Raw genomic sequence first — 25,486 nt, forward strand, 5'->3', positions numbered from 1 at the left:
TCCTCTTTTAGGCGACGGGCTAGCAACCTGTCACTAATTGAATCTGTCATTTAGCATTAAGTCTTTTGATGACTGTCAGCCTTGTCTACCCCGCGGGGGATATAGACGTGATTTAATGTAATGTTATGAAAATTTCGTTCTCACCAACACATTTTTCAACAACTAAATTCATACAAGTTTAACATTACACATCGTTAAAATTTTATGAGCGCACGCCAAGTTGGTGAAGTCCTAATGGGACGCGATCTAGCGCGGCGTGTTGACCCAAACTCGCGTAAAATTGTCATATTTCATCGCGCACGACACACGAATTGTTATATCTCATCATTAACAAACATGCGAGTCGCTTCTGTACATCGCGATTAACTTCGTGGATTGATGACGGCTTGTGTTGTATAAATCTATATAGTACATATAATAAAACAGTAAAAATATTTTGTCTGTACATTTAGTATTTTTGACTGAAATGGATAGAGATTTTTTTTTTACATTTTTTTGTCTATCTGTCTGTATCTGACTGTATGATCAAGATTCAACTCGGATTTTACGCGGACGAAGTCGCGGGCAACAGCTAGTCTATATAAATATTGCGATTAACTGCGTGGATTGATAATGGCTTGTGTCGTATAAATCTTTACTAATATTATAAAGCTGAAGAGTTTGTTTGTTTGTTTGAACGCGCTAATCTCAAGAAGTACTGGTTCGAATCGAAATTCTTTTTGTGTTGAATAGACCATTTATCGAGGAAGACTTTAGGCTATATAACATCACATTACAACTACAAGGAGCGAAGAAATAATGGAGGATGTGTAAAAAACGGGAAAAATTATTCATCCTTGAGGGCTTCATTGATGCCCAAAATAACCATTCCATGCGGACGAAGTCGTGGGCACAGGTAGTCGTAAATAATTAGTTTTAATTTACCACCGCTTGAAATTTACAAATTATTTCAAACCCGTTGTTAAAAGAAAAGTATAAGAAGAAAACATTTTAAAGAATTCATCAGATTCAGATTATTAATAGATTCTTTCAACTGTTTTTTTAAAACTCCACATGTATTTGTAACTCTAATATACGGACCGTTGAGTGTCCCCAAGAAGATAGAATTAAAATATATATTGGCACTTAGTAAGATAGGTTTCCTTACCCGCGGCTAAATAATGGTCGCATCGACATTATTACTAGGTTTGCGTCCATTACTGAAACATTCCGTAAAACTTATGTGTTTAAGATGAGCTTTCGAGGCGATTTTGTGGTTAAACATAATGTTCTAGAACGTAATCACTAGGATTAATTGTTAACCTATGAAATATAAATAGGATATCACGAAATTCCCGTGGGAACAAAAACTAACAGGAGTTTTCCTAACTTAAGTCCTAACTTACTTCTATACATAATAAAAGAAGACACTGACTGACTGATTCACTAATGTTTCAACGTCCAGCCTTAATCGCGAGGTCTAGATATTTGTAATTATTTTGTCTAGCTATCCCGATGTTCTTTTTAAGAGAGATTACCCGAAATTCCCACGAGAATACAAATTAGCGGGATTTTTCGCTTTACGGGAGCGGAGCCGCGGGCGGTAACCTAGTTCAAGTAGAAAAACAAAAAACACATCATACCTACAAACAAATACTTTTCAAAAAGGCATTAAAAAGTGAAGCATCTGAGTGGGAGTCTGCTAATAGCACGGTTAGCGTTCCCCGCGGACTGCAAAGTGAGGGTTTTGCAACATTCGAGGGAAATATACCGCACACGTGGCGTAAGTGCCTACATTATTCATTATTTTAAGGCAGATGTGCAGATTATCTCGGAATTTCAGAAAGAAATAAGTTGAGCGCATCAAATGGAGAGGCGATTGAAGAGCGATTTAATATCTTCTTGAATTTTTTAAAGCCCAACAGATTATTTAAAGCAAAGGTATAATGTATTGCCGTGTGGTTCCTGATACCAATAAAAACAGTATAGGACCACTCCATCTCGTTCTCATGGATTTCGTAAAAGGCGACTAACGGATATCCTCATGAACTTGAGATTCTTCTTTTAGGCGATGGGCTAGCAACCTGTCACTATATGATTGAATCTCAATTCTATCATTAAGCCAAACGGCTGAACGCGGCCTATCAGTATTTTCAAGACTGTTGGCTATGCCTTGTATGGTTTAATGTTATAATTGAAATTCAAATACAGGCATGTTCCTAGCCCATCGCCTAAAACTATTTTATTTAGCCTTAAACCTTGTGATAGTTACTTAAATATCACCAAAAAATGCTGACAGCAGGAATCAAGTCAATTAACCTAAAACCTCCCGATCCAACAATTACTAATCGACTGACCTTTTTTCTGAAACCCCCTGTATTTAATCGCTATCTGATCGTGTCCCACCTGAGTGAGACGCGGGGATTCTTCCTTAATCTGTCTGTCCCTGCTCCCCCCCCCCTCCCCCCCCCCCCCCTACACTCCCTTCCTTCCCATGTGGCTATAAAAACGACATTAACATCAGGTATTCATGATCACGTTGCTCCAAGTTCGAAATGGTACGTTAAAGAGTTATTCCCGTCTCATCTCACAAACTGATCTTCATTTACCTATTTTTATTATTACTTTTGTCGTAATAGTGCCGTGTGGTTCCCGGCACCAATACAAAAAAGAATAGGACCACTCCACCTCTTTCCCATGGATGTCGTAAAAGGTGACTAAGGGATAGGCTTACCAACTTGGGATTCTTTTTTAGGCGATGGGCTAGCAACCTGTCACTATTTGAATCTCAATTCTATCATTAAGCCAAATAGCTGAACGTGGCCATTCAGGTTTTTCAAGACTGTTTTCTCTGTCTACCCCGCAAGTGATATAGACGTGACCATATACAAGTAGCCGTTCCCTAGCTGAGCCATTGCTTAGTTTGCTACCCAAAAAAGAAGATTCCCTGAATCTTGTAAATAGCTTTTTTACTTCAGTCGGCGGAAACCTTGCAGCAGACATATTAAATAAACTAAACACCACTGAATCTGACCTAACGTTAAAATCTTCAAGTAATACTTCGCAAAGAACGTATTCCATGTTTATGTGCCCAACTGACTTTATTGAAATTGATAAAATTATAAGAAATCTTAGAAGTAATAGTGCTCCTGGTGTTGATCTAATTCCTACAATTATACTCAAACATTCACGCATAATTCTATCTACTCTCGTAGCTCACCTGTGCAACCTAAGTATGTCCACTGGATCGTTCCCTACCATATTTAAGAGCGCTGTTGTTATACCTGTTTATAAGGGTGGTGGGAGGGACTCGGTGTCGAACTATCGTCCTATCTCTTTGCTCAGTACCATAAGCAAAATCTTAGAGAAGGTTGTCAATATTCGGTTAACCAATTTCCTAGAGAACAAGGGACTGCTAGCGGACAATCAATATGGTTTCCGACATGGTAGAAATACTGAAGATGCGGTGGTTGCCCTGTCTGAAATTGTTATTAAATCTCTAGACCAAGGCGACAGATGTCTAGCTATTTTTCTTGATTTGAAAAAAGCCTTCGACACCGTGTCCATTCCGCTACTCTTAATTAAATTACAGGAATTGGGTGTCAGGGGCACTGCTCTTGATTGGTTTAATGACTATTTAAATAACCGGTCCCAAGCTGTAAAAATTTCCAACACATTGAGCTCTAGTTTACCGATCACACATGGTATCCCGCAAGGCAGTACACTTGGACCTTCCCTATTTCTCATATATGTTAACTCTTTATGCAAATTGAGGATCGACGGTAGTATTCTGGCTTTCGCCGACGATACTGCCCTTATCTTCAAGGGAAGTACGTGGTCCCAGGTGCAGATAAACGCTGAGCATGGACTCCAAAAGGTTATGACATGGCTTGACAATAACCTCCTCACCATCAATGTACCTAAAACCAAGTACCTTTGTTTCAGAACCTGCGGTGCCACTAAACCTCCTGACAATTTCCGCCTTAAAATCCATTCAGGAAGCTGTAATGAAGTCGACACCATAAGTAACATTTGTAACTGTCCCCTTCTAGCTCAGACGGATACGCATAAATATTTAGGTATTATTATCGACCAAAATCTCAACTGGGCACCACACATTACGTTTCTTAGCAAAAGAGTTCGCAAATTAATATACCTTTTTAAAAATCTTCGGGAGTCTGCAGACTTGAAACTTATGATAAGAATATACTACGCGCTATGCCAATCACTTTTGACGTATTGCATTCCAGTTTGGGGTGGGGCTGGGTCCACTCATCTACTTGACCTTGAAAGGGCCCAGAGAGCCGTCATCAAGGTCATGTTAAAAAAACCTAGGTTATATCCTACGGACAAACTTTATAAAGAATCTGGTTTACTCTCTGTCCGGCAACTATTTATATTCAACTCTGTTCTTCGACATCACAAAACAATTGACCCGTCTTCGCTAGTCTCTCAAAACAGGAGACAACCACGGCCGCGGGTACCATCATATAACCTTCAACTTACCCGTTCCCAAACTTACTACTCCGGACCTTTTCTTTACAGATATTTTAATGACAATCTGAGAATATTCCCTATGTGTAGGACATCACTAAAGACAGCTTTAAACCAATCCTTAAAAACCCTTACCTATGACTCAACTGAACAACTTCTTAAACCTGTAATTTAACTGACCCACGTGACAGGCCATCTTCATTCTTTCTATTAGATTTGACTTCATTTCTACTTTTTCTACTTTTTACCACGTATCCGTGTACTAAATTTCAGCAAAATTCTACCCACTGACCTTCGCATGTTCGTGTTATAAACGTACCCACACGCGAAAAATACAGTCACACACTTACATACTTAATAACTGACCTACTGATTTGGTGCAATTTTACATCCATCCGTACATGTATTTCATACTTAGTGCAAACTTTCCAATAATTTCCCTATTCCATAGATTTATTTACCTATCTAAACCTTTTGTATTTTTAAATGTTCACTTATAATCTAATCTTAAAAGACCAATTATTGGGGTGGAGGGTTGGTAACCTGAGACACAGGTTTTCTTAGTTCAGGTGCCAGCCCACCATGGTCCTTACAGTGTGTATTAGCTCTTAAGACTATTGTCACATTTGTATCGGATTATGGTGAGAAATAAATGTTATTATTATTAAAAAAATGTTATTATTATGTATTACTTGTGTCAGATCTGATCCATTTTGAAATATTTGATATTCGGGACAAACGAAACGGGAGATCTAAATAGAAAATGATTAAAAAGATAACACAGTAGGTACATTCAAATATAAAGTAATATCCCGTCAAACCAAACATCGATGGCTTCAGTCCTCTGGACTTAGACGTCTTCGATCTGAACCTCAGAGTAACCGCCACCAAGATAGTAAAAGTAATGAGAGGTCTAACTTTTTCTTTCGAATTAACCGTATCCTCGCTTTACTTACCGAGCGAAACTTAATAAATCTTTCCTTTTTTACATACATACATAAAAGCACGCATCTCTCCCTAACACGTAGTCTTTATTTAATATAATATTATAATCTTGATCAAATTAAGGACGTCCTGGTAAAGGGTCAGGTCAAAAGTACCCGAAACCGCCGAGCTTGCATGAAGAGAGTTATGAATGTGGATGAAGCGAAGGAAGTATGCAGAGATCGTGGCAAGTGGAAAGAGGTAGTCTCTGCCTACCCCTCCGGGAAAGAGGCGTGATTTTATGTATGTATTATAATAAACTAGCGACTCGCCCCGGCTTCGCACGGGTGCAAAATTCGGGAAAAATAATACATAAAAACCTTCCTCTTGAATTACTCTACCTGTTACAAAAAACCGCATCAAAATCCGTTGCGTAATTTTAAAGATTTAGGCAGACAGACAAACAGACTAAAATAGCGACTTTGTTTTATACTATGTAGTGATTTATATCGCACCTTTAAGACATGATGATTACGCCAGATATTACTAAATAGGCAAGTGTCCTTTCAATTTACATTCTCAAAGAATATAATCTTTCATTTGAACAACAAATTGAAGAGTTTCCCAGAATTATATTTTCCTGCTTTATAACCCGATTCTCAAGAAAGGCCATATCTTATACTCGGCATTACATTCGTGGCTTCAAACCTCCCGGGAGAAGAGTTTTCTTGGATAATATCCTTGTTATACAGATCCTAAGTAAACATTTGAAAAGAACGATAGATAACACGAAGGAAAAGCCTATAGAAATTCCACTTAAGGATAAAAACATTTATTAATTTTATAATTTACAAGCTGTACCAGCAAACGTTCTTTTGCTTTTTCTGGGTATGAAAAATAGATGACACGAGAATTTTATATATAACGAGGAGCTGGCATGATGAGAGTAATGAATGTATATGAAGCGAAAGATGAACTGGATTTGCGACCATGATCGATCCAATAAGGGTTAGATTTACCTGCAAAGGTTGCGGAGATCAGACGGGAGTCACTCCGTGTAAAAACCTTACTCACCCAATCCAGAATCCATGGTCTACATACATATAATTACGTCTATATCCCTCGCGGGGTAGACAGAGCCAACAGTCTTGAAAAGACTGACAGGCCACGTTCAGCTATTTGGCTTAAAGAAAGAATTGAGATTTAAATAGTGACAGGTTGCTAGTCCATCGCCTAAAAGAAAAAACCTAAGTTTAAAAGCCTATCCCTTAGTCGCTATTTACGACATCCATGGGAAAGTGATGGAGTGATCCTAATCTTTTTTCTATTGGTGCCGGGAACCACACGGCATCCATGGTCAATGGCACAGAATATAAAAATTACATGTGCTCTGCGGTCAAAGACATACCACAGGTTCTGTCCAGAGTGCTGAGGATGCAACCGGGACTAAAGCCAGGAGGAAGAAGGTACAATTCAATTACATACACACATAAAATAACGCCTCTTTCCCGGAGGGGTAGGCAGAGACTACCTCTTTCCACTTGCCACGATCTCTGCATACTTCCTTCGCTTCATCCACATTCATAACTCTCTTCATGCAAGCTCGGCGGTTTGGGTACTTTGACCTGATCCTTAACCAGGACGTCCTTATTTTGATCAAGATATAGATAAGATATTCATCTAGGTCTTCCCACTCCTTTTAATTTAATTCTAAGCAAGAAATAAACACGCCTCATAGATACCTCTTAATCTCCAAGTCTTTTGGCATTGGCGAGTGAAGTCACGTGCTATCATTAACTAGGACCCAACAATTACCGTGAATGGTCCCGATAAACTTATTATGAAGATGGGAGTGTTTAGTTCCGAACTATTAGGGAGTTTATTTAGTACACGTACATACATATGATCACGTCTATATCCCTTGCGGGGTAGACAGAGCCACCAGTCTTGAAAAGACTGATAGGCCACGCTCAGCTGTTTGGCTTTGTGATAGAATTGAGATTCAAATAGTGACAGGTTGCTAGCCCATCGGCTAAAAGAGGAATTCCAAGTTTATAAGCATAGGCTTATAAGGAAGGGATAGCCCTTAGTCGCCTTTTACGACATCCGTGGGAAAGAGACGGAGTGGTCCTATTCTTTTTAATAATGCCGGGAACCACACAGCACACGTTGGCATTGGCATTTAGTACATGATGCGGAGATATAAGACGGCCTCTGTGGCGCAGCGGTAGTGCGCTTATCTGTGTCAAAGGAGGTCCCGGGTTCGAATCCCGGCCAGAGTATGATGAAAAACGAACTTTTTCTGATTGGCCTGGGTCTTGGATGTTTATCTATATAAGTATTTATTATAAAATATAGTATCGTTGAGTTAGTATCTCGTAACACAAGTCTCGAACTTACTTCGAGGCTAACTCAATCTGTATAATTTGTCCCGTGTATAATGTTATATAATGTTATGAGTTGAGAGGAGCTAGACGCTCCTAACTAAAAAGCACACTGTCATAATAAGATTTTTTATTGCCAACTTGTATAGAGTGATGGTGGTTGAATCGTATAAGGTGCCCGGTTAAAATGATCCACGTAAAGACACAGGTTCAAATCCCACCTCGGCCATGTACCAATGACTATTTTCGAAGTTACGTACGATAGTTTGAATACAAACGGATGCAGCTGTCATGGCGTGGGACAATTTCATGAGGAAACCTGCACATTCAGGCAAATGTATTGACCAGGAACCGATCTAAGCTTTAAGTTCCCCTGCAAAGTTGTGGAGATCGGACGGAAGTCTTATCATGTAAAAACATGACTCCAAGATCATGACCAAAGGACTCTTCAGTACAGAGGTTAGTGATAAAATGAAAGGCTTATAAAAGACGTTCGTTTCTTATATTTTTTGTGCCGTGTGGTTCCCGGCACCAATATAAAAAAGAATAGGACCAATTTATCTTTTTCCCATGCATGTCATAAAACGCGACTAAGGGATAGGCTTATAAACTTTTAGGCGATGGGCTAGCAACCTGTCACTATTTGAATCTCAATTCTATTATTAAGCCAAACAGCTTAACATGGCTTTTCAGTTTTTTTAAGACTATTGGTTCTGTCTACCCCTTAAGGGATATAGACGTTATTATATGTAGTATAAAAAGGATCTATGATCATCACCATAGTATATCGACCAGTCATATTGTTATTCCACCCCATATTGACATGACCCGTCTCAGAGACGTCGACAGAACTCAATTATATTATTGCGCTAATGCCTTTTTCTATTGCGTACGTGTTATATTGAGGGGGTCGTTTTCCATGCCAATGAGGTTATACGCATTCATACCTATTTTATAGAACCAACTGTCTTATAAAGTCTGATAGGCCACGTTCAGCTATTTGGCTTAATGATAGAATTGAGATTCAAATAGTGACAGGTTGCTTGCCTGTCGCCTAAAAGAAGAATCCCAAGTTTATAAGTATCTATCACTTAACCGTCTTTTACTATATCGATATAAAATAAATTGGTTAAAAATAATAGGACCACTCTATCTCTTTCCCATGGATGTCGTAAAAGGCGACTAAGGGATAGGGTTACAAACTTGGGATTCTTTTTTATTCGATAGGTTAGCAACCTAACACTATTTGAATCTCAATTCTATCATTAAGCCAAATAGCTGAACGTGGCCATTCACTCTTTTAAGGACTGGTGGCTCTGTCTACCCCGCAAGGGATATAGACGTGACCATATGTAGGTATGTAATAAATTGGTTAGTTAGTTAAGTTAATTTGTTTGTTACCTCATCATGATTTATCTACTTAACTATTTTTTTAATGTTGCGTATATATAATTAAGAGCCTGGAGAAGGGCATAGGGTATCTTTCATCCCGGTAAAAAATACAGTTCCCGTGGGGTTTGCGAAAAACCTGTTTTTTTTTTAGCTAGGTGCCGCTAAATTCTTCTCTTTTTGTAGGTGACGTTCAATCCGTTGCTTTTTATAAGAGGTGATAATTTCGTCGCTTTTGTTTTTAAATTCGTTGCGGTTTAGAATAGAATAGAATAGATTTATTTTCAAAATTGGATACAAGGTATCACTTATTGACGTCACATCACTTAAATTTAATTATAACTCCTACCGCTTCCAAAGCGCATGCGTAGAAGAAGCGGCGGAACAAACTACACTGCAGCATTTTACTACAATCTAAATTAAGAGTAACAGCTAGTAAACTATATTCTTTACTTTGACAAAGCTTCTCAGAGCTTCGAAAGTCACGTTAAGCTCGCCACTGTCGCCTCGAGATGAAAGTCGTTAAACAAACTTTAAAATGTTAACCGCCTTTTAAGAATTTCAGAGTTTTAAACAAAATTTTTAAGTAAAATTGTGAGACTAATTTTTAGAGTATGCGGTGAGTTTGAGAGTTTCATTTTTAGTAAGAACTACCTAGTGGTGATACTTTTGCTTCCTAACAGGCTATATTGTGCCTTGTAAAATAAGTTTTATGAAGTACTTTACACGGGCTTTTTTATATACATACATACATACAATAAATCACGCCTTTTTCCCAGAAGGGTAGGCAGAGACTACATCTTACCACTTGCCACGATCTCTGCATACTTCCTTCGCTTCATCCACATTCATAACTCTATTCATGCAAGCTCGGCGGTAGTATAATTGTTGAGTCGCGAACATCAGCTAGTGTTTATTTATTGTACTACGACGGTCTCTGTGGCGCAGCGGTAGTGCGCTTGTCTGTGTCACCGGAGGTCTCGGGTTCGAATCCCGGCCAGGGCATGATGAGAAAAGAACATTCTCCGATTGGCCTGTGTCTTGGATGTTTATCTATATAAGTATTTATTATAAAATATAGTATCGTTGAGTTAGTATCTCGTAACACAAGTTTCGAACTTACTTCGAGGCTAACTCAATCTGTGTAATTTGTCCCGTATATATTTATATTTATTTATTTATTTTATATTTATTGTACGTAATTTCGCCTCCACACGGCTCTCATCATAATTTTTCAACTGAGAGTAAATGCATTTTTTTATGCTGTGTTCGCGTGACGGGCTCCAGGAAGGGGGAACGTGTGGGATCGTTAGTGGTAATGACGGGAGTCGGGGGATGTCGTGAGTCACTCACATGGATATATAATGACGGTATCATTGATCAACCAAATGTATGGACAAACAGACAAACTTGTAGATAAATGGGCTTTACTAGCATTTTTTAGGAATTTATTCTGATATTATAAAGCTGAAGAGTTTGTTTGTTTGTTTGTTTGAAGGCGCTTATCTCAGGAACTGGTTCGAATTGAAAAGTTCTTTTTGTGTCGAATAGACCATTTATCGAGGAAGGCTTTAGGCTATATAACATCTCGCTGCAACTATAAGGAGCGAAGAAATAATGGAGAATGTGAAAAAAACTGGGAAAATTATTCATCCTTGAGGGCTTTAATGATGCCCAAAATAACTATTCCATGCGGACGAAGTCGCGGGCACAGCTAGTTTCCAATAAATTCTATGTGTGTCATATAATTTGATAGATTTTGTCATCTAAATATTAATTTATCCATGACAGTATAACAGATAGATATACATACATACAAAGGCGACTAAAGGATAGGCTTATAAACTTGGGATTCTTCCTTTCGGCGACAGACTAGCAACCTGTCACTATTTTAATCTCAATTCTATCATTAAACAAACTGCTAAATGTGACCTATCAGTCTTTTTGAGACTGTTGACTCTGCCTACCTCGCAAGGGATATGGACGTGATTATATGTATTTGTATGTCAGTTTGCAGCCTATTTTCCCTTATCACAAATACAATGCTAATTGATGACTACACGATACACAATCTGTCATCATTATAAAACCTTTTGTAAGCGTCTTATATCATCTCTCAGAAGACAGTAAGGAAGTATTGTTAAGTCATTATATATTGTTAGAACACATTGTGTTACAAATTTTGGATCCTGTCGTGGCTTTAAGTTACCTGTATTGTAAAACAAAAGCTTCAGTTCGAACAGGAAACTATACGTTAAACATACATTCATACATATAATCACCTCTATATCCCTTGCGGGGTAGACAGAGCCAACAGTCTTGAAAAGAGCGAAAGGTCACATTCAGCTGTATACCTTAATTATAGAGTTGAGATTCAAATAGTGACAGGTTGCTATCTCATCGCCCAAAAATAGGACGACTCCACGTTGTTCCCATGAAAGTCGTAAATGGCGTCTAAGGGAAATGATAATAAACTTGGGATTCTCCTTGTCATGTGTATCACTATTTGACTACATCAAATTCCATCATTAAACCTTACAGCTGAGCGTTGTATTTCAGTGTTTTCAAGACAAGATAGACGTAACTATTTATATGTATGTATGTATGTTAACATAGAAATAACTCTTTAATTAAGTTGTTTGTTGATTTAGAAAATCTTTGATTTTACTTTTCACCAGGACGTCCCCTGGTCCAATAAAAGTAACGTCCAAACACCCGTTCCTCGAAGACTTCCCCTGAAACATTCCAAATTATAGTTGAAAACAATGGTTGACTCGCAGATACCTAATGCTTCTAGCATAAAGTGCGCTGTACATTAGTATTTTGTCAAATGAAGCTTAAATGAATAAAAAAATTAAATCATTTCAGGCCTTTTTATTAAAAAAGACATCATTAAATATTGCATGTCAATGTAGGAACCCTAGACTCAAGTACAGACCACAGCTAAGTGTGAGCAAGTGGTCTCATCCAATATGTATGACACAGGTTAGGCCCGCAGAGATTACAGCCTTGTTAGCTCGCCATTCTTCTGAATAAGTTATGAGGATGCCTATCGCTGTGCGCCATTCACATGCCGCCGAAACTATTTGTTCTGTGTAAAATTTTAATCGATACGGGAGCTCAACTAACTGTAATTAGCAAAATTATTATCCGCTATACATTTCGTATCTGAAATTTTGAACTTTAATCTCTATAGGTAACAAGATACTTGTAATTCTGTATTGTCTGCTTGTTTGTCTATACATACATACATATAGTCACGTCCATATCCCTTGTGGGGTAGACAGAGCCAACAATCTTGAAAAGACTGATAGGCCACGTTCAGCTGTTTGGCTTTATGATGGAATTGAGATTCAAATAGTCACATGCTGCTAGCTCATCGCCTAAAAAGAATCCCAAGTTTGTAAGCCTATTTTAGTCGCCTTTCACAACATCTATGGGAAAGAGATGGAGTAGTCCTATTCTTTTTTGTTTTGGTGCCGGGAACCACACTTTACTTTTGTGCGTAATAATAAAATACAAAATAAAATCATTCTAAAGAAATTAAACAGCCAAATATTCATTAAAATTATGAAAAATCTCGAACACAATAATAAGTTTTCATTAAATTATGATGAAATTCTGTAAAAAATAACTTCATAACCCTGATGAGTCCTTTGTATTCCTTGCCCCTTCATCTGCGGCACATCAAAGGGAATTAATTTGGAAGAGTTTTCTTTTAAAAATTTGAATGAAACAAGATGTGCTCTTTGTTATTAATTAGAATAATTTCTCTCGGTTGAAACAAAGGTGTTAATTTGAATCATTAAGGGTATGAGTGTAGGAGCAGTCATAATGAAACCTGACTTAGCGTCAGCTAAGATTACCTAGTTATATATTATGCAAATTCTATGAAGAACCAGATTTATGTTAAAAAAGGATACAATGTATCGCTTAATGACGTTACGATGAATAAACTTTACTTGCCGTGTGGTTCCCGGCACCAATACAAAAAAGAATAGAACCACTCCATCTCTTTCCCATGGATATCGTAAAAGGTGAGTAAGGGATAGGCTTACAGACTTGGGATTCTTTTTTAGGCGATGGGCTAGCAACCTGTCACTAGTTGAATCTCAATTCGATCGCTAAGCTAAATAGCTGAACGAGGCCATTCAGTCTTTTCAAGACTGCTACCCCTACAGTCTCTGTCTACCCCGCAAGGGATATAGACGTGACCATATGTATGTATGAATAAACTTTAAAACCATAAATGAGTGCACCAAACCTGTTGGTCGAAACAACAAGGTTATTAACCTATGTGGACGCAGGACTGGCAATCCCTGGAGTCGCTGAATGTTGCCAATTATCTGGTTTGCAGCACAAACGCTGGAAAATTGAGTTTCTGGCTAACATCTGCTGGAACAAACTGTTCAAACAAGGGATTTAAAAGCTTAAAGATTAAAAAGTTATTGAAAAAATTTAAAAATTAATTAATGATAGGATTAACGTCGAATTGAACTGTGTCGTCATTTTAATCTGTGTAAAAAACAGGCAAGTGCGAGTCGTACTCGCGAACTAAGGGTTCCGTACCATCATTAAGTCATCCAATCATCATTAATCTAAATTGTTTTTATTAAAACACTACCTGTTTCGTCGACCAACAAATTGCTGGAGTGTTAAATTTGTTGCATGGAAACACCCAATCAATAATAACTATTTTGTTACCAACACATCGCGCATCTTTTAGTGGTTAAATGCATGTTATCTGATTTGTAGCACAAACGCTGGAACATTACGTTCTCAGACTCAAATGAACTGTTTATACAAGAGGTTTGATGAGACTGTAAGATAATTGCGAGTTGAACATTCATCATAACATAATAATTGCTGTTTGAATTGTCCTCTTTGAAACCTCATACATACAAACCATCACGCCTGTTTCCCATTGGGGTGGGCAGAGACTATGGATTTCCACTTGCTACGATCCTTACAGACCTCTCCCGCTTCCTCCACACTCATTACTCTTTTCATGCATATTCGACGATTACGGGTACTCCTAACATCTCCCTTTTTCAAGACATTGAAATTTGGTCCTTGAAAGTTCGACGAGGCAGGCCTGTCCCACTTTTATAGTTCATTTTTAAACCTCATTTCTAATCTATTTTCAATTTCCAAAGGATACATTGACACATTGTTACACAATTTTTTTGTATGTACGTATAAATATTGAGCCATACAGCTGAACGTAATCTTTCAGTCTTTACGGGGCTGTTGGCTCTGTATACCTCGCAAGGGATATATACATGATTTATGTACGTAAATATAGTTTTTTCTATACTTCCCGATGTTCTTAGGGTGAGGGAAAACATCGTGAGGAAACCTGCACATTCAGGCAACTGGATGTGTTTAATTGTATTGTGCAACCTTTTTTCTGTTTTGTTTAGAATGTGACATAACTGGCCAGTTACAAAAAAAAAGAAAATTTTTAAGTGTGCATTTGATTCTTTTTTACAATGTTATATCTATCTCTATCAGTAAGTTCAGCGGTTTATTACAGTGCATATTTAAAGTTAAACCAAAGTTCAGTTTTACTTCATTCCAAGATCATCCCCAGTTTATTTTCTTATCTAAGTTTTACTTTTTATAGAGTGTTTTACCGTCTTTAACAGGATGTGTAACCATGGATCCAATACGGGTTAGGTTTACCTGCATACAGTCAGATACGCTTCGTGTAAAAACCTGACTCGCCCAATCTAGGATCCATGGTCAAAGGCAAACTCCGGGCTCCTCTCCAGAGCTATGAGGATCCAACCGGGACTAAAGCCAGGAGGAAGAAGATAGACTTCTTTTCTTAATTTTATTTTCAAAATGTGATCAATTTAAAGCTAATAAATGATTAATCTATCTTTCAGTGTCCCGCGGGCGAAAACGTGATAGTTTCAAACCTCTAGCCAGTAAGTATCTGTAAGCCCAGGTCGTCCATTTAGTACCCCCCTACCCCCTCACCCCCGGGTACAGCACTTAGTGCCGGAACAGAGCTGCAAGACGGAAGCGGGCTGCCGATATCTGTCGGCTTACTAGTGGTTAATTTCCACAAAATACGATTTTTCACTTTCGATTCGATTTAGACTAAAACTTAAACCTTGATAATGTTTAAAGATCGTAAAAAACTGCTAATAACTAATATAATTGCGAAAATTGTTTATTTCATCAAATGTAAAGTACCGTGTGGTTCCCGGCGCCAATAAAAAAAAATTAATGGGACTACTCCATTTCGCTTCCATGGATGTCGTAAAATCATTAAGCCGAATGGGCCAATCAGGCATTCAACGGGCCTATTAGGCTCTGTCTACCCCGCAAGGCATATATACGTAATTATATGTATGTAAAGTTACCGATGCTGAGAATTCGAGTTGTAATAATTTGCTGTAGATTTCTGTGACAGAGTATAATCCCAACTAAATAAATAGGAAAGTAAGTTTGTTTATTTCTTTCTTTTCTCTCCACACGTTATCTATCGAACCAATCTTCTTGAAATTATGCGTAAAAATAATTAAAGAGCCAGTCTCTTTAGGACTCTGCAGGACATAGGATACTTTACATCCCGGTAAAAACTTTGAATATTCGAGAAGCCTGTATTCTTTTGTAGGCGGCGCTAAATTAGCGCGGGTGTAAAAACTGGGTTTCTAAACTTACTCTCGATATGAATAAATTAGCTTTAATAATTCAGGTACATGCTGAAATCACGAGAACACAGCCTGATTTATAACTAAATTATACACGGCTTTTGGTGCTATAAATAATAAGCAAACGTGTTATTACTAACATAATATTGTAGTAGTTTCACGTGAGACTCGTCTGCATAATAATTGAGGTCTTTACTTAGTCCTTAGAGGCTGTTGTCTGCGACTTCGCTCGTTGTAACAGTTTACTGGCAACCTTAAATTTTTTATAATCTGTAATTGGTATTACTATTAAACTGGTTTATAAAAAAAATCTCCCCACACCCTTCTAAGAGGGCAACACTGGGAATCATTCAGATTATAAAAAAAATTAAAGTTGTCAGTAAACTGTTACGGCGAGCAAGCACATCTGAGAAAGCCGCATTAATATCGGAATAATAATTACAAAAATATTAAAATAAAATAGGCTTATAAACTTGGGAATATTCTTTTAGACGACGGGCTTGCAACCTGTCACTTTATATGAATCTCAATTCTATCAATAAGCCGAAAAGCTGAACGTCACCTATCAGTATTTTCAAGACTGTTAGCTCTATCTACCCGAAAGGGATATAGACGTGATTATATATATACATATGTATGTAATAGTTTAAAAAATATAACAAATTTCCAATAATCACATTTTGAGCTACCGTTAGCCTACAATAAATCCTAATATCCGCAATCATTACTTTTTATCGCGCGAAAAACTATCGCTGTTTCGCTTTTTCTTATGACGGCAGGAACGGGACAGCTAACTAGTTTCTCGCGCGGTGAAAACGGCGTCGCGCGTTCACTGTAAATAATTATATCCAATAAACATTATTTATCTGACTGACCTAATGAAGCAAATTTGTCAATAGTTTTGTTTGATACATCAATGAGATTGTTTTCCCCAAAAAATAGTTCTAGGAAAATGGCCGATGCCCGAAGCTACTAAAGGACAAAAGGATCAAATAAACTACATCAAACAAAGACGAAAATAAATAAAGAGAAGATATCATTGCGACGTAGAAGACAGATAGACAATAGATGTTTTTTATACAGTCATTGGTTCTGTAGTAACTGGAATCTATATTTAGTTAGATAAATATGTGCCGTGTGGTTCCCAGCACCGAGAGAAAAAAGAATAGAACCACTCCATCTTTTTACCATGGATTTCGTAAAAGGCGATCAAGGGATAGGCCTATAAACTAAGGGTCCATTGATGTCGTAAAAGGCGATCTAAAGGATAGGCTTATAAATTTAGGATTCTTTTAGGCAACAGGCTAACAAGCTGTCACTACTTGAATTGCAATTATATCATAAAGGCACACAGCTGAACGTGGCCTATCAGTCCCTTCAAGGCTCTGTCTACCCCGCAAGGGAGAACTATAAATATTCAAGACTATAAATTTCCAAACATTTTACAACTTACATTAAGAATGTGGGAGTATTTTGCCGTGTACTTATTGACGGATGAAATTAGTTTATAACTAGTGTAAGTCCGCGGCTCCGCCCGTGTGAAATTAAGTGGAAAGGTATTTTTCAACTATTACACTATCACTTTCCATTCCCGTGGGAATTTGAAGAAATCCGCTCTAGTAGCTAGCTAGTGCATTCCTAAGGGAAGCGGTGGGACAAACCACTCTGCGGCATTTTCAAAATTGTCTTGCATTTGACATTCATGAATTTATACATAAACATAAGATACTTATAGTACATACATACATATGGTCACGTCTATGTCCCTTGCGGGGTAGACAGAGCCAACAGTCTTGAAAAGACTGAATGGCACCTTCAGCTATTTGGCTTAACGATATAATTGAGATTCAACTAGTGACAGGTTGCTAGCCCATCGCCTAAAAAAGAATCCCAAGTTTGTAAGCCTATCCCTTAGTCGCCTTTTACGACATCCATGGGAAAGAGATGGAGTGGTCCTATTCTTTTTTGTATTGGTGCCGGTAACCACACGGCACCATACTTACAGACCTAGTATTAATCGTGGGACGGTATCTTTCTCCACAGGCCTAACTAACTTGCGTCTCACTTCACAGTGCTTGTGAAGAACTGAATTATATTTTTATATTGTCATTATTTTTTTATTAAAATTAATTGATGTATTAAAAGAATTTGTATTTATGATTTGCAACGAAAATCAATAAACAAAACCTGTCAGATTTACACAGACTATGAATCTTTTGACAATTCCCACCGCGCTAAAAATAGTCGGACATTTTGATTAAATTTTAATTTTGTATACACACAAATAAGTATTTCAAATTATTTAATTTGGAAATATTTCTGACGAGCGAGTTATAAGTGGAAAGGTATTATATTCTTAATTATAGTATACTATCAAAAGGATTTTGACGTAATAACAAAATTATTAATTATGGAATGAAATATTTAATTACGTACAATTTTAATTAATGTCGCACTGTAAAAGCCTCTTGTTTATATTATACTGTTATGAAACTAAGTACAGTTAATCCAAATCAATTGAATATTACTTTGTATCTAAGCCTATTAATAAAGTTCTCAAATTGCATTAGGTAGATATATATTTAATAACAATAATTTGACGTACAAAGTATTATTATAATGAAGTTTAAATTAAATTACTTAAGCTTTAGAAATCACTCCGAAGACTAATTATTGAATAGCAACATTGAAGGCGACAAATAACAAGTGATTATTACCGTTGAAATACACACTTATATACAACACAATCATATCATTATCCCTTTGAGGGGGTAGACAGAGCCGACAGTTTTTAAAAGACTGAAAGGCCACATTTAGGGGCGATAGGCTAGCAACCTGTCACTATTTGAATCTCAATTCTATCATTAACCCAAACAGCTGAACGTGACCTATCAGTCATTTTTACCGTTGGCTCAGTCTACTCCGCAAGGGATGTAGACGTGATCATATGTGTGTGTAAGTATGTATGTAACTTCTAAACAACCAGTTCAAGATTCGTACTCTACCCGCGACAATCTCTGAAGGATGGCCATATGAATAATGTAACTCCAACCCTCGCCTGACCCAGTGTTGGACATTTGTCTGAAGAGTTGATGTAAGTGCAAGGCAATCAATAAGAAATCCAACCTTTTAGATAATAGAACTGATTTAATGTAATAAAGATTAGCAAGAAATAAAATGTTTTCAGAAGCATGTTCCGAGTGCTCCCGTGCAAATTGTAATTAAAAGTTGATGAAGAGAATGTCTTATAATCTTGGCTTTAGGCGATGAGCTAACAACCTGTCACTATCAGAATCTCAAATTCATTTTAGGCGGGGCGATAGTTGGGGCTCGACCGCCATAAAGGGAAGATCTCCGGCCAGACTAGGCGTTTATTTATTTTATTTACTTTCTTACATCTACCATTACAGACTTAATCTAATGCGATAGTGTATAATCAACATACATACAGTCACGTCTATATCCCTTACAGGGTAGACAGAACAGTCCCGAAAAGACTGAATGGCCACGTTCAGCTGCCCGACTTAATGATGGAATTGAGATCCAAATAGTGACACGTTGCTAGCCCATCGCCTAAAAAAAGGATCGCAATTTTATAAGCCTATCCCTTAGTCGCCTTTTACGACATCCATGGGAAAGAGATGGAGTGGTCCTATTCTTTTTGTATTGGTGCCGAGAACCACACGGCACGCTGATCGCGATATATGTATGTTTGTAACCTCCGAAATAAGCATAGGTTAGTAGTTCTCAACACTGACGAATGATTGTTAGCAAAAAAGTTTAATTCATCGATCATGATTGATTAGTGTCATTAAATTACTATAGGAGATTAAATTTTAATCTCCTATATAACTTAAATATACATATCTATTTAACCGCTATGAATAGCTTTAGATAACAATTTGTCCTCGGATTAAACTCGGGTAATTTGGTGAAAAAAATGCCTTTCAAAGTTTGATTAATTATCGGGTGAGGCGATGAGTGTCACGAAGTTTAGTATTCATTGTGGTAATTTACATTTTTCATTTGAGAGCCCATTGTTGAATGAGAGTGATAACGATGTTTTAGGATTAAGAGGATAAAGAAATGTGATAATAGAAAGAAAGTTATTAAGAGTGTAATATTAAAATAGTAATTGACGGCCTCTGTGGCGCAGCGGTAGTACGCTTGTGTGTGACACCGGAGGTCCCGGGTTCGAATCCCGGCCAGGGCATTTTCTGATTGACCTGGGTCATGGATGTGTATCTATATAAGTATTTAAAATAAAATACGGTATCGTTGTGTAAGTATCTCGTAACACAAGTCTCGAACTTAGTTAAAGGCTAACTCAATCTGTGTAATTTGTCCCGTTTATTAAAAAAAAAGTTATTAAGAGTGTCAATATTGAAATAGTAATTAAGAGTGTAATATACTTTTTAAACACAAACATACACCACATTTTTTTTCTTTGGCGTGGACAGAATCAATGCCGTGGGGCACTTTAAAATAGGACCACTTTGTCGCTTTCACATTAATGTCGTAAAAGGCGACTAAGACAATAGGCACATTCACCTTTTCCAGATTTTTCCATGATCCATACAATGGTTTCGGAGAATAGGCGGGTTTCGGTTCGTGTAATATCTGACTCCCCAAATCTTAGATCAAAACGGCGCAGGTGGAAGAACAAGAAGGCCTATATATGTACATATTATCATGCCCATTTGGGTAGGCAGAGACTATGCTACCTGCTACGATCCTTACAGATCACACCCGTATCCTTCACACTCATTACTCTTTTAATGTTGTTGTTTGTGCAGTGCAGTTTGTTACCGCTTCTTCTGCACTGACGCCTTGGAAGCGGCATTAAACTTAGTTTTAAATAATTTATGTGACGTCAACCAATGTTGTGAAACCAAAAGATTTGTCAATTATTAAGCGATATGATGTATCCTATAATAATTAATAAAAAATTTGAATTTGAATTTTGAATGCGTATTCGACGATTACGGATACTCTTAACATCTACTATTTAGAAGTCATTCGAAATTTGGTAAAAAGTTAGACACATTTCGTAGGCTTACTTTCTTGATCCACATTTTCTAAACTATAAGTGGCTAGAGACCGCCCGCGACTTCGTCCGCATAGACACCCTACCTATCTATAAATATAACTTCGTGATTCGTGATCTACATACCAAACATCGTAATCGGTTCAGTAGATTTAGCGTGAAAGAGTAACAAACATCCATATTGACATACTCACAAACTTTCGCATTTACTCGTATAATATTAGTGGGATTACTCACAGTTCCTTTTCCTTAAGCCCACAGCGTCACGTTATGTGTTCCAGCAATATGTCAAAGTGTAAATACACCCAAAAGTTTTAAACAGATTATAAACTAGACACCAAACACTGGACTTAAACACAACAGATGACATTGCAAGGAGGACAAAAGGCGCCCACGCTCGAAAGGGCCTGTTTGCCCTCTCACCTGTGTCTTAAAAGGAACAATAACAAAGGCTGAGTTTAAGCATGATTTATGTATCATACAACAAACAAATGAAGCGATGGCGGAGTGGTTAAGTTAGCTGACTCAAAAGCAAGAAGGACATGTACAATACGGTACCTATACCTGATAAGGAAAATGTCATAATGAAAGAGACGATAAAATATGACATTATAATCACGTTTATATCCTTTGCGGGGTAGGGAGAGCCAATTATTGAAATACTAAAAGGCCACGCCCAGCTGTTTGGTTTAATGATAGAATTGATATTCAAATAGTAACAGGTTGCTAGCCTAAAAGAGGAATACTAAGTATATGAGCCTACCCTTTAGTCGCCTTTTACGGCATCTATGGGAAAGAGATGGAATGGTCCTATTCTTTTTATATTTGTGCCGGGAACCACACGGAAAACGAGTACAGTAAATATAAAGATAATAAAAGCGTATTTCTTCTTAAGAATCATGAAATTCTTTTATGCTGTGTTAAAAAGAAATCTAATCCTAAGGAACTAACGTCGAAATGGAAGTAGTAAAATATTTCGTTCTACCTTACTTTCCATTGGTGCCGGGAACCACACGGCAAAATAAAGATGATATTATGCGTTAATTTAATTTTTCCAAATATGTAATCAAATGATATGAATGAATACACCTAATAACCTACTTCTTTCATTGAACTGGAAGAATGAGTGACGCGGCGAATGATACGGAGAAAATGAGGCGCTCTCTCTCAAAACTCTGAGGAAATTAGGCCGCGACCTCAATTGAATGATTTGCGCTATCTTCGATAGAATGGGCTGGCATTAGATCAAAGAAATGAATGGATACCAAATTGATAAACCTGAGTTATAGGTAGTTAAAAAATCTTTGCGTGAGGCAATAAAGAATGATGTCTTCCTAAAGTTTCTACGAAACATTTTACGCGAAACCTAGAATTATTGATGAGATTACCTGTAAATTTTAATAATAATAACTTGTCAATACGTGAAGCAAATAACTTTTTGTCAATTTAAAAATATAAGCTATAATTAAAACGAGAATAAGTTAATTTATGATGGATATCTGTATATTTTACTAGAGGTCGCCCGCGACTTCGTCCGCATGGAAACCCAATCAATCCCACGGGAACACTGGGATAAACAGTAGCCTATGTGTTATTCTGGGTCTTCAGCTACCCACATACCAAATTATCATCATCATTCATCATAATCGGTTCAGTAGTTTTTGATGCAATGAATGAAAGACATAGTCACAAACTTTCGCATTTATAATATTAGTAGGATTTACCTGAAGGTTTAATCTAAGCAATAACAGAAGAATTGATTTAATTATGCTTTTTAAATTGAACAAATAATTATCCGCCGCAGGCGTCATCACTGATGGTTTGATTTCTTTTATTATGGCAGCCGTCTGATGAGGGGACAAAATAAAAAAATATAAGAGAAAAATATAAGAGCTATATCTGTAACTTTGAGTGAATAATCTTTAATTACCAAAACTTATCTCCTCATATCTCTGATCTCATGACCGTCGCTTGTAACTCGATTGCGGGCCGATAGGGTTGCGATATTCGAGAAAGGATTCATTAGTGGCTATAATTAATAGGTTTACGCAAAAAGTACTGTAAGATATTGGATGAGGTTCAGGTTTATCAGCATTAATCTCTTTCGTATCTCAATTGCGTGATCACTGTATAAATTATCGGAACTTTTTGTCTTCTAAAGCTTATTTTTAATGGGGTACTTTCGATTTAAAATGTGTGCATTGAATTATTCTGCGCATAATTCGATGAAAACATTTTTTAAATTATTCATTTCTATATACCTACGTGTTCTGGATATTAGAATACTATAATATATTTTATAAGAAATTCTTAAATAAACACACACGCATGATCCAGGCCAATGAAGGCTATGTCAGAAAACATTTTGTTTTGCCTTTTTTTCGGAAGCGAGAATCGACCACAGAATCAAACAGGTCGCTCAGTCAAATAAGCAAAGAAAGGTCACAGAAGTATAGATTAATAGATTAAATAGATATAATATTTAAAATTGTTCTTATAAAGTGAGTTGTCGGAGGGAGCGATAGTTGGGGCTCGACCGACACAAAGGGAAGATCTTCCGCCAGGCTAGGTGTCATGCCTGGGGAACCGCGGCTCCGACGATGTCGAGGAGATTGTATTTATGCTTCGGTCCGTGAAATCTTTGCTTGCGCGATTTAGCTTACGCGCTGTGATAGGCTAAATAGCGTGTGACGTTTGAGATGTCGCCAGAGACATTCCGCTGCTATTGGTTGAGCGCTTCGTATTCTCACTGTGATTGGCTGATTGTGTGTTACGTTCGTGGAGTAGTCACAGAATCTTCAAAATCCCCTGTGTATTTTGTTGGCAAGACAAAACTGCAATTTACATTTTAGCCCACATTTTAAAGTCGTTATGAAAATCCTTCGCGTTAAGCTGGAAATCATTAGCCGGCCATTCGCTACTTTTTAAATCCCACTAAAATATATTAGCATATTTTCTTTTATAAACAAATTTTCAGTGTCTAAGTGCCGTGTGGTTCCCGGCACCAATACAAAAAATAAGGTCACTCCTACTCTTTCTCATAGATGTCGTAAAAGGCGATTAAGGTATAGGCTTACAAATTTGGGATTATTTTTTTAGGCGATGGCTAGCAACCTGTCACTATTTGAATCCCAATTCTATCAATAAGCCAAATAGCTGAACGTGGCCGATCAGTCTTTTCAAGGCTGTTGGATCTGTCTACCCCACAAGGGATATAGACGTGATCAAATGTATGTATGTAAATAACTTTAGCGGCTTTACGCTTAGACTGGCCAAGTGATCGTCGCGACACGAACAATAAATTTAGATATAAGTATGAGAATTGCACAAAAACTCCCACATTTGTCATTTCTCGCAAGAAATGTTTAGTGTTGAACATTTATCTCATAAAATTCGCACACTTGATCATAATCAAGCGATAGCTCACTTTGTTTTCTCAAAATATTTTTCTGTTGTCAATGTTTTGCTCGAAACTAATTTAATTTATTTGCGAAACTTTCAGGTCGTTCTTTACGGTTTAATCTAGATAATTTTAGTATTTCGTATTTTAGGGATGTGATAGCGACCTTTTATGCCAGGAATCCCACTTCGAGTGAAGATCCGGGAGGCTGTCCGTAAAAAAGGTTCCCCATTCGACCTGACTTCCGACCTGACAGTAACTGAATTCCTGAACTGAAAAGTGAACTGACTGAATTGGAATCTACCCAGTAAATCTTTACTTGCGCGATTTAGAATCTTCGCTGCCATTGGCTGAGAGTGCTTTCTTCGCTTTGATTGACAGTTGGTGTACGACATTAGTGATGTCGCCACTCACTCCAAATTTATACCTACATATAATAAAACAGTAAAAAATTTTGTCTGTACATTTAGTAGGTATTTCTGACTGTAATGGATAGACGGACACTTAGAATGAATAATAGAAAACAATTTTTTTTTTCTGTCTGTCTGTATGTATGATCACGCTTATCTCCGAAAGTACTGAACCGATTTACTTAAAACTTCCACCAATTGCTTTCTTTTCTAACTCAGAAAAACATTTAAAGTTTGTTTCATCAAAATCGGTTCACGAAAAAAAAGTTATCGTCATATGAATGAACTCAAGGCATGATTTTGCCTGCAAATAAGTTTACGCGGAAAAATACAAAATTTACACGGACGAAGTCGCGGGCAACATCTAGTCAAATATAAAAGAAACAATACTCACAAACGATTTCAATCTCAATTGGCCTTCTCTTTCCACCTGGAACAAAAGATTGAGCGTAAACAAAACATCGGGACTTCAATCAGGGACTCTACGAAACTTCACAACTTTCAAAGAATAACACCGCCCTTTGATAATGAAATGCTAAGGGCCGATTTGTGAAAATACTTCCCGACGAGGTTACGTGGGATTTGGGATAAATAAAATCGTTGAAATGTTTTGGCAGAATTGGGGTGCGAACGACAGAGGGTTAGGTGTTCCATGTAGCTTTTGGTACCTAAGCGTAGTATTTCATTTTGTTTCCTTTTTTCATCTGAAACCACGGGAATGCGTCTGAAAATATATATTTTTTTTTATAAATAATTATTCAAAATATTTTTTTTTCTTTAGACTTTCCAATTAT

General features: G+C 37.3%; 1 protein-coding gene across 1 annotated transcript in view; it reads right to left on the reverse strand.

Moving 5' to 3' along the window:
* The window catches only part of LOC106139257 (TWiK family of potassium channels protein 7), a 47,599-nt gene extending 22,477 nt beyond the window's left edge, over window positions 1-25,122 (reverse strand). Inside the window, exon 1 of the mRNA XM_013340663.2 lies at window positions 25,087-25,122. The gene's annotated coding sequence lies outside the window, so the exon portion shown is untranslated. The remainder of the gene's footprint in view (window positions 1-25,086) is intronic.
* Window positions 25,123-25,486: the final 364 nt, after the last annotated feature.

Source organism: Amyelois transitella, chromosome 22 (genome assembly GCF_032362555.1).
Source record: "Amyelois transitella isolate CPQ chromosome 22, ilAmyTran1.1, whole genome shotgun sequence".
NCBI classification, from domain to species: Eukaryota; Metazoa; Arthropoda; class Insecta; order Lepidoptera; family Pyralidae; genus Amyelois; species Amyelois transitella.